The following is a 14049-nucleotide window of genomic DNA, read 5'->3' on the forward strand; positions in this document are numbered from 1 at the left end:
GCAGTGGTGTGTATGTGGACTGTCTTAGTTGGTGACATGGTGACATGGTGACATGCATGGTGGCATTACGTTGCTGTGGGTGTGTTCAAGGGCTAGACTATTGGTTGCATGGCCGAATGCCGTAGGCCATGCACTCAAGAGCCTAGGACTTGAGGACACCCACGGCAGTAATGCATGTTTGACTGTGCATCAATTAGAGGGTGGTGACATGTAAGGAATGGTTGTGGAGCACATTTAAGACATCATAGGCCAGTGTTGCAAACAGAATGTGGGTAGGTTGGCAGTGGCACAATACTTTGTGAATGGAAGTGGGTACGCCCATAGTATGTGATTGAAAGTGCACAGGGGTGCAGGAGAGTGTTTTGTTTGTGCATTATGGTAACTGTTGCAATGTGTTGCTGCATAGCTCCATGGCGGTGCGCTGTGGTGGGAGATGCTGCAGTGAAAAGTCACGCAGTGTGGGCACTGGGTGCAGTGTTTGCAAACTGTCAGTATAGTAGACAGAATGGTTGATGGGCAGCTTGTATGTGCTTGGATAATGTTCTGTGTGCACAATGCTTGCAGTATGGGCAATGTTGTAAACATTTTGTGGTTAAGTTGGCAGTGACACAATACTTTCTGAGCGGAAATGGGTAAGACAATAGTATGTGAATGAAAGGGCGTAGGGGTGCCGGAGACAGTGTAATGTTTATACCTTATGATAACTGTTGCATGTAAACGCCTTACATGTTCAAGAGCCTAGGCCATGAGGACACCCACGGCAGTAATGCATTTTTGACTGAACATCAGTTAGAGGTTGGTGACATGGAAGGAATGGTCGTGGAGCACATTTCAGCCGCCATATGCCAGTGTTGCAAACAGAATGTGGGTAGGTTGGCAGTGGCACAATACTTTGTGAATGGAAGTGGGTACACCCATAGTATGTGATTGAAAGTGCACAGGGGTGCAGGAGAGAGTGTTTTGTTTGTACATTATGGTAACCTGTGCAATTTGTTGCTGCATAGCTCCATGGTGGTGCACTGTGGTGGGCAATGCTGCAGTGAAAAGTCATGCAGTGTGGGCACTGGGTGCAGTGTTTGCATACTGTCAGTATGGTAGATGGTATGGTTGAAGGGCAGCTTGTATGTGTTTGGATAGGGTGCTGTGTGCACAATGCTTGCAGTATGGGCAATGTTGTAAACATTTTGTGGTTAAGTTGGCAGTGACACAAAACTTTCTTAGTGGAAGTGGGTAAGACAATAGTATGTGAATGAAAGGGCATAGGGGTGCCGGAGACAGTGTAATGTTTATACATTATGGTAACTGTTGAATGAAATGCTGTGCATGTCCATTGCGGTGTGGAGGTTGGTTAGGAGTGCTGGTGCCAGTGGTGCGTATGTGCATAGTGGTAGTTGGTGACATGGTGACATGCATGGTTGCATTACGGTGCGGGGAATGTGTGCAAGGAGCACACCCACTGGAGCAATGCAGGTTTGACTGTGCATCATGCAGAGGGTGGTGATCTTTGGAGAATGGGTGTGGAGCACATTGTCGATGTGCTACAGCACCACAAGTGAGTTGCAAAGCGTGTATTGTGCGTTCCATGGTTGTGGTGATAGTTGCAACATGCTACAGTATTTGATGTGTGGTAGGAGATGGTGCAGTGAGAACTTGTCTAGTGTGGCCACACGGTGCAGTGTATATGTAATGTGGTGTATATGTAATGTGAGTATGGAAGAGGGTATGGTTGGAGTGCAGCTTATATGTGGGTGGTTACTCTGCTGTGTGCAGATTTATTGAAGTAGGCCCAATGTTGTGAAGCTGTTGTGCATAGGTTGCCGGTAACACAATACTTTGTGAATGGCAGTGCGTAGGGGTGGTGCAGGCTGTGGTATGTTTGTGGATTCTGCTAAGTGTGACACGTTTTCGTGAATGGGTGTTTTATGGTGTGGGGGAGTTGGGTAGAAGTGCTGCTACATATTTTACATTTGTGCATAATGTTAGGTGCCCACATGGTCGCCTGCTTGGATGTATACTGTTGTGGTAGGTGTGGAAAGGGCTGCCCTGTTGTGTGCATGGCCAACCGTGTGCTGGGTGCATCTTTGGATCTTTGTGGATGCTGCAATTGTGCATTCTTTAGTAGACGTGTCTGGTGGAGGGGCTTTGCAATCAAACGGAACGTGTACTGAGATTGGTTAACGGTATATATGGATAAATGACAGTGTGCAATGCAGAGGTTTTGTAAGTGATTGCTGCATGGGTGTTTGAAAATTTGACAGCACCCAATGAAAAAAAAAGGGATTGCTGCAAAAATGACCGTGCAAAGGGAAGAAGTATTGTGTGTGCTTTACTGGGCCGTGGCCCTCACTGTATATAGGAAAGCGCACATGCCACATCCTGCCATTACGAGCAGGGTGGAAAGGGAAATGGAAATGTGGGAAATAGGCAATTAGGAGTTTAGGGTGTGGTTCACAGGATGTGATGGTACTATTTCGTCCCAATACTGTGTGGTGAGGGTGGTCGAGATGGAGAGACACACAGTAATTATCGTCGGTGATACCTTTGTGCGCCATCTGGTGATGGTGATGTGTGCAAAGAGGAACTGCTGGTAATTTCAGGTTGGAAGGTGAAAGGGGCCCCTGAGGGACCCTCGGATGTGGAAACAAGGCACAGTCACCACACTCGAATAGATACGCCAGACACAAGGTTCCGTTCCCAAAATCTAGGGTTTATTGCAATACAAAGAAGTCCCAGTTGGCCAAATGGTCCCACGCCCTGCGACGTGTGTCTAACAGACCTCGGGGGATGCAAGAGAGAGTGAAACGTACATCAGTTACATATATACAAACCGAGCACCTTACAATCAGCAATGACACAGTATGACACATTTGATGCCGCCCCCAATTCATTTCCTTTGAATTCGAGGAAATGATTGACCAGTATGACAAATATGACACCTTAGACCACCATATTTAGTAACGGTTTGTAATCTTCAATTTTACAGACACCATTCTTTATTTGCGAGAACACAGTTTCTGTTTTTCCTGGGCAAGCTGCGCGTAGGAGACTGGCACATACTCCTCACTAGCTCTTAGTTTCGATTCTCGCTCTAGAGGTCAGCCTGCTCTCCGGGGCCTCACTGGGCTCAGAAAGGGGGGCCGTAAAGAAGATCATAATTCAACTCTTTAAATGCTAGTTTTGTACATTGCTATTCTTTCATGAGACTCGCTGGCATTCGTGTACTGATTAAATGCCTTGCTCCCTGTCTTCAAGGATATGTGAGGGAGGGAATCGGGCATTTCTGTCTTGCTCTCCAGTGTAATGTTTCAACATGTTTCTTAGTCTTGGACCATTGAAGCGAAATAATATCTACAGCAAAGCAGTTTTACATGAGGCAAAGTGGCAACGTTAGGGAGAGCACAGAGAGAAAACAAAATGGCGATTCTGGTCATCTTAAAATGGACTCACTCTAGTTCAACTAGCTGAACTAATAGCTACGTAATAACTAATGAATATATATTCTTAACACTGTAAATGAGGCGGTTGGTCTTCGGCCAAACAATTATCATTCATTTCCGGACCCTCAAGGGGTGTTTGGTTTTCCTGGACTGACCAACCCTCCTCTTGGCCGTAAGCCAAACGTCTCATCCATACATTGCATCCTCCTCCGACCAAGTATTTGGATTAGATTCGGAATCTGATTCAAATTCGGACTCATGTACACTTGTTGTCTCCTAGTTATTATTATCAATATCAATTGCCATGAATTCTTTAATGGTTTCAGATTCGTTACTATGGCGAGTGCTTGATTTAGTAATGTTTTTTCGTTTCATCATTTGTACACACTCTTCGCTGATTTCAGTACATACCATGGGGAGACAATGTATGCAACAACAACATGTCACGAATATTCCTAGGATTGCTACTAGGATTGCAAATAGCTTCCATTCCCAGGATCGCAACACTTCCCAGAACCCGGAGCTTATGTTCAATTCCCAGCCACCTTCAGGGGGGTGGAGATCAGAGTTTAACACATGCAATTTACTTATCGCCTCAAAAATCATGGGGGAGGAGTCACTTACAAATACGCAACACGCTGATCCCACGATTTTGCAAACACTGCCGCGATCAACTAAGATTACATCAAGTGGATGCTTTCTGGGCCTGTCAGGGTGACTTCAGTTTCGGTGGGGTGGTACGCCTTTGCAGATATGTGGCGTCCATCACGAACGTTGACTTTGTCGTGGTGCACTATGGAAGTTTACATTTGGGTTACATGACCTGTGGACGATTAATCCGTCACCTGAAGCGGATGCTGACCGCAGTGATGCATATTTTTCCTAGTGCCAAAGTCGTTTTCTCATTCATAACACCAAGAGGAGTATGGGTCTATGACGGTGTAATTTGTCACCAGCCAGAGGTCGGAAGGTGTGCTATAAACAGAATTATGCGTGAATTTATGCAGACTGCTGGCATGTTCTCCAACCACTATGAGATCATGAGGTCGCAAAATATGCAGTGGTTCCATAGAAATGGCATTTATTTGAGCGCCATTGGCAATTACGTTTTCTTTTATACTGTGCAAAAAGCAATGACCAGAATGTGGTAAAAATGTGAGGAGAGGCAAACAAAAACGCATGTAAAGACAAAATACAAAAAAAGTTGCTTGCACGCCTGTAAACAAACAGAAAAAAAACTTTATACATCTACGATGGATGACCGAAAACCCAACCCAGTTTGATATTGTGTACCCCGCCACCCCCTGACCCCCCACCTCACGATCACGGAAAGGTAGTGGATTTTGTGGTACTTTCAGGATTACACGTGCGACATTCTGGATGGCTGTGTGGATGTATGTGGATGGAGAAATTGTGCATACTTTCATTGAACTTTGTAGTGTACATGCTTTGGTATGGCACAACATTTGTACTGTAAATGTGTAACGGTACATTTCAAGTGTTGTACAGGAGTGACAGTGTTGAATGATGGTGGCTTTGATGCGATTGGTGGATTCGTGTGTGCCTATTTACGCGTAACCCAATGAGGTAGAGCTCCAGCTTTACAGGTGTGAGGCTCTCGTGCTACTTTGGGAGGCACACGTGCCAAAATCTGTCCTTTACACCACCTTGCCCAATTGACATGGCAGTGTGGGGACTAGCCAATCAGGTAGTGTGGGTGTGGTTAACAGGAAGGGGAGGTGAAACCGTTGTACATTATACTCTGCGTACCGAGGGTGGCTGACATGGTGAAACGTATTGTGCTGACTGTAGGTGATCTCTTTGTCATAGATTTGCACAACTATGCCCTGCAAAGACACTTTGACAGCAATTTTGGTTTGGAAGGAGTGGACGCATTGTGGAATGCTTTGTATGAGTGCAATTACGCTGATATGTATGCACTTTGCAAAGACCTCGACACTTTTGCAGCAGTAGATGTTATCGTCATACACTACAGCGGCATGCATATGGGTTACCTGGCTTGCTTAGATTTGTTCCCTAGACTGAGAAGATTGCTGGATGTCGTGAGGACACTTTTTCTCACTGCCAAGGTGCTTTTCTCATCCATAATACCATGAAGAGTATGGGCCACTGCTCATGCATGTTGTTCCGAGCCAGACGCAGGAATGTGTCTCATCAACAGAAGCATGTATACTTTTTTGTCCGCTGGTGGAATGTTCTTCTGCAACAATGACCTCATTAGTTAGTCACCCATTGGCAATGCAGTTTTGTTTGCCTGTCTACAGGATGCGGTGAAGAGTTTACTGTACTAATGTGAGCACGAGAAAGCACAAAAGCTAATAAAAACTGAAAAAAGTGTGTCTGTAGAAGCAACAAAAAAAACAGGCTCTTTTAAGAGCCACTCCTTACCACAAACTCCCCCTACCCTGGTTGCAAGTTATTCCCCCACACCCGCACGGAGCACCAAAGCCACATCCGGGGATTTTTCGGGTGGCGGCCACGGAAATGGAACTGTGGGGATTGTCCAATCAGATACTTAGGGTGTGCGGCAATAGGAAGAGGGACTCCTGCTTCATTCGGACTCGGCCCTCGACATACTTGGGGACCCGCACGTGCCAAATTTGGCACTTCTCATCATGCTGGCCTATGGAAATGGGACTGTAGCGATTGTCCTATCAGGTGGTGCTTAGGGTGTGCGTCACAGAAAAGCGTGCCAATAGAAAGAAGGACTCCTCCTGCTTTACTGGGTGCTGCCCTTGCGGTACTTGGAGAAGGCACGTGCCACATTCTGTGCTTCTCACCATGCTGGCCAATGGAAATGGGACTATGACCTTTGGCCAATTAGGTGCTGACGGTGTACATCACAGTAAAGAGCACCAATAGGGAGAAAGAGTCTTCCTGCTTCACTGGGGCGCGGCCCTCGCGGTCATTGTGGTAAGGCATGTGGCACATTTTGCGTTTCTCACCATGGTGGCCAATGGAAATGGGAATATGGACTTTGGCCAATCAGGTGCTCAGGGTGTACGTCACAGGAAAGGGCAGCAATGATTTGTTCCATTACTTTGTGTAGTGCGGCTGGTAAACATGGCAGGACGTACAGTTTTCCTCATGGGTGATGCCTTTGTGGAGGATCTGGTCGTGTATGCCATCCAAGAAGGCTTTTTTGCAATTTCGGTTTGGAGGGAGTGGAGACTTTGTGGCGCAGTGTAGAAGCGTGCTGTTTCGGCAGAGTGCTTGTAGAATGTCAACGCATGGCCACTTCTGGACCTGTACATGTTGTGGTCATGCACTTTGGAGCCTTCTTTTTGGGTTCCATGCCTTGTTCCTGTGTGTACCGTCAACTGAAGAAGATGATGAAAGCAGTGTAGCACATTTTTCCTTTTGCCGAGGTGCTTTTCTCATGTATACGCCCAAGAATAGTGTGGAACTATTCCATTGATTCCTGTCGCCAGCCAGAGGTTGGAAGGGGTCTCACCAACAGAAGCATGTGTGACTTATTGAGTGCTGCTGGGATGTTCTCCTGTGAGAATGACAACATTTGTTCTCGCTATACACACCTTTTCAAAGGAAATGGCATGTCTTTGTCGACCAGTGGCAATGACATTTTCTTTCAAAATCTACAGGCTGCAGTGAAGACTCTATTGTAAAAATGTGAGCTGACGTTGAGAACACAAACTTACTTATAAAAACCACAAAAAAGGTGTTTGTATGGAAGCACCTTTATAAAAAAAAAAAAAAAACAAACAAAGGCTCTTTTAAGAGCTGCCACACCTAACGACATCCCCTACCCTGGTTGAAAGTCTCTCCCCCACTCTCGCTCCCGCCCAGCACGAAAAGTCAGCAAATATCGCGATACTTGCAGTGCGGCACATGTTAGATACGCCCCTTTTGCAGCTGACACCCATAGAAATGGGCCTGTTGAGCCTACGGAATTGGTCAATACGTTTTCTGGGTGTGGTGTGTACGCACAGAGTGTGGTAGACAGTGTATTTGTCAACAGACATGCAGAGTGTGCGGTTATGGCTGTGTGTTTCACAAGCCACATCATGCAGGTTTTAGGGGACTTCGAAATACAGTAACTGAAAGTGAATGGAAAACACTGTGCAGTGGGTGCTCATTTTGGAATCTATCATGTGGATGTGTGGTGCTATGGAGTACCTATAATGAAGTGACTGATTTTGGTTTGTCTGTGTGACACTTTGGTGACACGCAATCATGCTAATATTATTGTTGTTGATTGTGGAGGGAAAATTGCACAGCATGTTATACGAGTTTCAGTGCCCTTTGCGATAAAATAGGCACTTGCCCAGGTCATGCGTTTGTTTCCGATCTCTTTGATAACTTTCTATAGTATTATGCAGACATCGATATGGTTGTGTCATTTTCTAGTTGGTTCGCAAATGGCAAAAGCACGGTACATTGTGAAGAAGTGTATTTGTGTCTTTGTACGACATGTGAAAATGGCGTCCTTCACATATGGGATTATGACGTTTCACAGCACAAACACTTTTCCCCAGCTATAACGTTCATCTTACTATGCATGAATCCTGATTTCTGCACACCACATCCAAATTGCCTTGGTGCCCTTCTTGAAAGTAGTGAAACATTTTTTGTAGTAATTGCGGGCTGACAGTGTTCAAAACATTCTGTAACACCTAAAGAAGCCTTTTTATACAGTGACTCCCTTTCCAACCGATTGAACTACAGTGTTTTGCACAGTGCCACGCTTCCCGACATGCATCCGTTCATTGGCAATTCCATTGTTCATCTCGAAAAGGTGCTTTCTTTATTTCCCTTTTTTCCTTTCCCAGTTCATTTCCATTTCTTATGGTCTACTGACACACCCCACAGAAGGAACAGCAGGAAAGGACCGGTCCAGAAGGGGAAGGACCTGCATGGATACCATAGGGGACGTGTCCAGAGATGTAATTATTGGGTGGCACTCATCTACATAGGTGCCAGTCATTGTCATGCTCCCGGAAGGACTCTTTCCATGCACTTCCAAGTACCTTCCCCCTGTAGAGAAGCGTGTTGCAGTACATGCACAACACAATACCCTTTGCTGGTTAAGGGTCTGTAGCGCACCATACGGTCTGCAAGGATGTTTTAGAGCTCTGCTGCCCTACAGGATTCCACCATTTGTTGCCCGCAGCAGATGTGGCAAATGCTCTATATCCATCTATCCTATGTTAGTGTTGGAAGGGTGGTACACTGCCCACTGGTCCCTTGTGCTTTCATTTTAGTTGTCGTCACATGCAATACAAACACTTCATGCTATGTCATTACTCTTAGGGGTAGCATTCATGGAGATGCATACATTCTGGAATACAAGAATGTTTGCAACAACCTGAAACAGAGCTTCATTAAGTGGAGGAAAAAGGCATTTATTTTGTGTGACCCATGCAGGTACAGTACTTTTCTAAGCACCACTAACATTGTTTGCGCTCTGCATAGTGCACTGTTTGCTTACTTGCCTTTACATGCACTTGTATGTGTGTGAGCAAGCTGCACCAACTTGCCATTTTGAAGACTGATAACAAACTATCCCACCTGCAGTTACATGTATTCTTCAACTGTATGACCCACAGGCAACCTCTTAACACTTTCCGTTACACTGCTCAGTGCAGGCACAATGTGTCTGTTTCACGGGTCATGAAAAGGCAAGCAGCATATCAATCAAATTAATGCAAAAGTTCCACGCCCACATTACACTGCAGGTTGCTGTTCCTTGTTTACCAGTGGGCGTCATACAATGAGGCGTGCTTTAGCCACGCATTGGTAGGTTTGCAGAGCCACCCATGTAGTGGGCAGGATTACTTGAAATGTGGTAGCCTACTGTATGACTCAGTAGGGCTGTTGACAGGGGCGGTGTTAATAGCACACAGTGGATGATCTATGTATTGGTATAGGTGTGGAACGGATACACGTGCGCTTCCACAACTACTCAAAAGTGAATTAGAAGATGCGGACAAGCAGACACTAATGGAGTCCTACGGATACTTGCAGTGTGCTTGCACATACGCCGACCAGGTGCAGTCTCCCTAGGAAACATCTGTATTGTTCATCTGTAGTCATCTAAGTCAGAACTGTGCGGCACAGAGTCACCATGCAATGGTAATACAAAAAGAGAAACTACTGAAACACTCACCAACATTTACCATGTACATCTGTAATTGCTAAAATACGCCAACACTATTCGGAAGGGGTAGCACAAATGGATACATACACCACACAATTTGGCCTTTCCACATGTTTTTCATGAGGACAGTCAAGGAATCAGTAACAAACCGTTGTTAACGGGACATTATGGTTCCGTTGCAGTACCAAACAGAAAACACTATGCTAAAGCAACGTTCTGGTTACAGCACCCTACTAAAAACCTATGAAATTCACTAACAAAAACATTGTTACAGGGATGTTATGGTTAAGTTGCACTAGCAAAAACCTATGAAATTCAGTGGAAAAAGTTGTTACAGGGACGTTATGGTTCAGGTAAAACCCCCCGAAATTCGCCAGTTATGGTAAACTAAGCAACCATAACTCGCGTCACCAGTTTGCACTGCAAGGACTTACACCCATGACATCAAAGATGCCATCACAAATCTCATTGATGACATCACTGATGACATCACATATGTGGCTTCCTCTTTTTTGTTGACTGACATAAGTAGGCCAGGTGCTCCACCTCATCTTCCTCAACCAATACTGTAACCACACAGCCTACTTCTGTGGGACACAAAATCCCACAAGCTACATTGCAAGTGATAAAAGAGGCTGTTGATATATAGCTTTCGAAGACAACAGTACACTGTTTTATACCGCAACACACCACTCTGCAGGGGGGAACAATTTCAAAGTGCTTTTGAAGCTGTAATCAAGGAGAATGAGAAACACTGCCCCCTACCTTAGATGTAACACACACGCAACATCTTCACCTGTTCACTTGCCCCTCCATATTTGTGGTTGATGCCTCTTCCCTCATTTCCCTCCGCACCTGACTTTCTGAACTCTACTGCAAAACAGAAAAACACCAAAAAAAGGTTCCATCTTTCACATTTAAAAAATAGAACTAAAATAAATAATCTTATAGACTCCATCTACCTTACATTTTTCAGTAAAGTAGTTAGACTCAATAGATTCTACAACATGTCCATTGGCATATTGTGTTATGCTAATGGAAATAATAGACAATTGTATACTAGAGAAAAATATAAATGGACAGAAACAATTTTCTGTCCCAAATACTTTTCTCTAGCATACAATAAAGACCATAATTGATGGACCTTTATAACTATCGGCGGTCTCCACAGTCCCCTTTCCAGGCCATGGATCATTAAAAGACCCGGATGGCTGGTGCACACCATCCCACAGGGCAGCCCGTCTATTCTTTTTGATTTAATATTTGTAACACTCCCTCAATGCCTGCTTTCAAACTGTCACACATCCATCCACCAATCTCTTCCAAAAACTGTACATATAACCATATGTTCATATTAAACTTCCACACACCAACTGCCACTTAACAATCTTCTGCAAATCGTTTGCATCTGCATTTCCCTTACTTATACAAAAAGATTTTACACAGCACTTCTATAAATGCACATATGCATTGTGCAGTGAGAGAAGTGCATAAAAGAAGGGGCAGTACGAATGGGCAAGTTCTCATGAGAACCCAGGAGGGAAATGCAAAGGGATGCCAAGGTGGGACGCCACTGGCTAACTACTGGAGAAGAGGGCTCCAAAGGGTGGGAAGCATCTTAACATCCCTTTAACAACTTTTGTTCTGTCAATTTAATAGGTTTTATAAGTGAAAATGTTTTATGGTGTTACATCACTGTATATAAGTGATTAATAATTCCTCTTTTCATATATATGCAAGAATTTTAAACCTCCTTTAAGAAACATATTTTTTGCAACACATACTTATGTTTGTCGTTATCAGCAGCGCATGCAGGGGATACAAATCATCATTCATTTGCCTATGGCATAAGGTTCAACCATGACCCCAGCTCAACCAAATCACCCCTATTATTCATGCTCCTACCCTGCATCCTAAATCAGTGTCCACTATACCCTAATAATGTACCCATTTGTCCAGAGCTCATGGCTTCCAGACATGGACAGTCTCCAAATCCATAGGGCATGGGCTTCGGCCATGCTGCATTCCCCCATAAGCAAATCAGAATACACATTCGTGTTTGCTGAACGCCAGGCCCACTACCCAGACACCAAATGTATATCACTAGTTTTTCTACTTATATTCTTACACTTTGAAAAAATAAAACACAAGACATATTTCCAAAAATATGCTTTCAGGTCCTTGCTAATGCTTGTCGTGCATGTTTGTTGTAATCTAGTCCACCACTTCAAGCTGTAAACACAAGCAGAATGTATTTTCCCATTCAAACCTACGGCTTCAGCCAAGCCGCATGCCCCAATAAGCAAATTACAGTACACATTTCTCCTTGCTGATGGCCAGGCCCATTGCCCAGACACCAATGTTATATCACTGTGCTGTGTATTTACATTGTCATACTTTCCCAACAAAAAAAAAACACGGGGCATATTTGCAAAACCATGCTTTGAAGTTCATGCTGACCCTCCTTGTGCATATTTGATGCAATCCCTTTCAGCACTTCAACCTGTACCCACGAGCAGATCTTTTTTTCCCATTCAAACCTATACCAATTTTGAAAGAATGTTCCACATAGCCGGTCCCTCATGGCCATGCCCACTGTAACCCCATTGTTTGTCCCTCGTTGTCATGGCCAGGAGCCAGATAGTCCAGGTCATGGCCTTAGATCATGACCTGGACAATCTGGCCACCGCCCATGGCCAGAGGCTACACCTCAGTTTCTGATGGTACATCACATTTTTTTGTACCTACATTATAACACTTTTAAAAAAATAAAGCAAAGACACATTTGCAAAACCATATTTTCAGGTCCTTGCCAATGCTCCTTACACAAGTTTGCTGCAAATCCACTGTGTTTTATTTTTTAAAATGTATCAAAATGTATGCATATAAAATAGTCTTATAACTTGACAAAATCTATTCAGACTTTGGCCAGACATTCAAGGTTTGGTCTATAATCTTTCTGAAAACCTTTGTCCACATTCATAAAACGGCAATAAAGTTATAAGCCATCTAAAAATGTTGAGACCCCCCCTAATTTTGCTCCCTCTTTACAAAATCCCACCAAACTTTACAAAAACATTCATATCTAGGTCTAAAATCTTTTTGCAAACCTTTGTGCAGATTTGTCAAATTGCACTACATTTATAAGCCTTCAAAATATTTTGGAACACCCCTCTAATTTTGTTCCCTCTTGCCAAAACCGCACCACACTGCAGAACTATTCAGTCAGGTCTAGAATGAAATTCAAAAATGTCATGCAGTTTCATTGAGTGGCGCCAAAGTTATAAGCTATGCAAAAACTGCTTTTCACCAACCCTGTGATGCGGAAATAGACATATATGTCCCTGAACATCTCAGATGTTCTCGAACATCAGAGGACTGCGCCGGACATCTGGACTGTTTGCGGACGTCAGAGTTGAACAAACACCTGGTTTTGGGTCTTTTTAGGGCCATATCCCATCCTATCCTCATCACCCCTCACCTCTCAAGAGATTGTTTCATTAGTTTTGACAAGTACAATGTTGTGTTTTTTAATATGTTTTTATCGCAATGTTTGCAGATATTGGCTGCTGTCCGCTTATCCAACATGGCGGGTGTTTCCAAAAATCTGACAAACCTCTCGCTTTTCACCATCTAATCAGCAGGTGGGTCACGCTGCCATTCGGGCCAATCGGGGCCTGTCTGTGAACCAAACAGGGAAGTGAGTCTGGGGACCAAACCCATATACCACAAATTTATTTTTACTTACTTTTGGTAAAATACTTGATGGATTTACACCAAAGTTTGAAAAGCACGCTTTCTGGACCAATCCGCTGCTCCTGCTGCAAATTTTGTGAAAATCTGTCGAGCGATTTGGGCTATAGGCATGAGCAAACAATTTGGGACCGCCCTATGACTTTGTCCCCCCTTGCATGAAACCGCACCAAACTTTGCAGAATCAATCTGACGGGACATATACCTTTTTGCAAAGTTTTGTGTGGATCATCCCCACACTGCCACTGAGCCCAATATCATATAGCAAGTGAAGGTTCCCTAGACACATGGCCACCCCACCATCTATCTCAACGGGCAGCCATGGACTTTGTCACAACACATTCGTCCATATGTTTGCCTCTTGCTCTAAACTCCAGGAATTTTGGAACTCATTATTGGACAAAATCAGGGTTATTATTGGGACATAGACAAACCATACACTGGAAACTGAAATTCAGGACATTCATAGGATACATTTAAGACTGTATGGTATAATTAAGGCAAAGTTGTTCAAATGAAGAAGCTGTAAACATGAAAAGGCAACAAAGTATGATGAATCGTGGAAGCTTTATGGTAAATATGGGCAAAATATTAATTCCAATCTGTAGCTATAGCAGAAGATATTGTGCAGGTAAGTATTTGCATCTCACGAGATTGCCTTTAGTTTGGTTACATGCATATTATGTTGTTAAGTGATTTATTTTGTCTGTCTCCCTTTCT

The 14049-nt window shown here is 44.0% G+C and overlaps 1 protein-coding gene across 1 annotated transcript in view; it reads left to right on the forward strand.

The window, feature by feature from the left end:
- Positions 1-14049, forward strand: part of LOC138521635 (cornifelin homolog) — a 101954-nt gene that overhangs the window by 28700 nt on the left and 59205 nt on the right. The window lies entirely within an intron of this gene.

The sequence above is a fragment of the Ambystoma mexicanum genome, chromosome 1q (genome assembly GCF_040938575.1).
Source record: "Ambystoma mexicanum isolate Mex_15411 chromosome 1q, UKY_AmexF1_1, whole genome shotgun sequence".
Lineage (NCBI taxonomy): Eukaryota > Metazoa > Chordata > Amphibia > Caudata > Ambystomatidae > Ambystoma > Ambystoma mexicanum.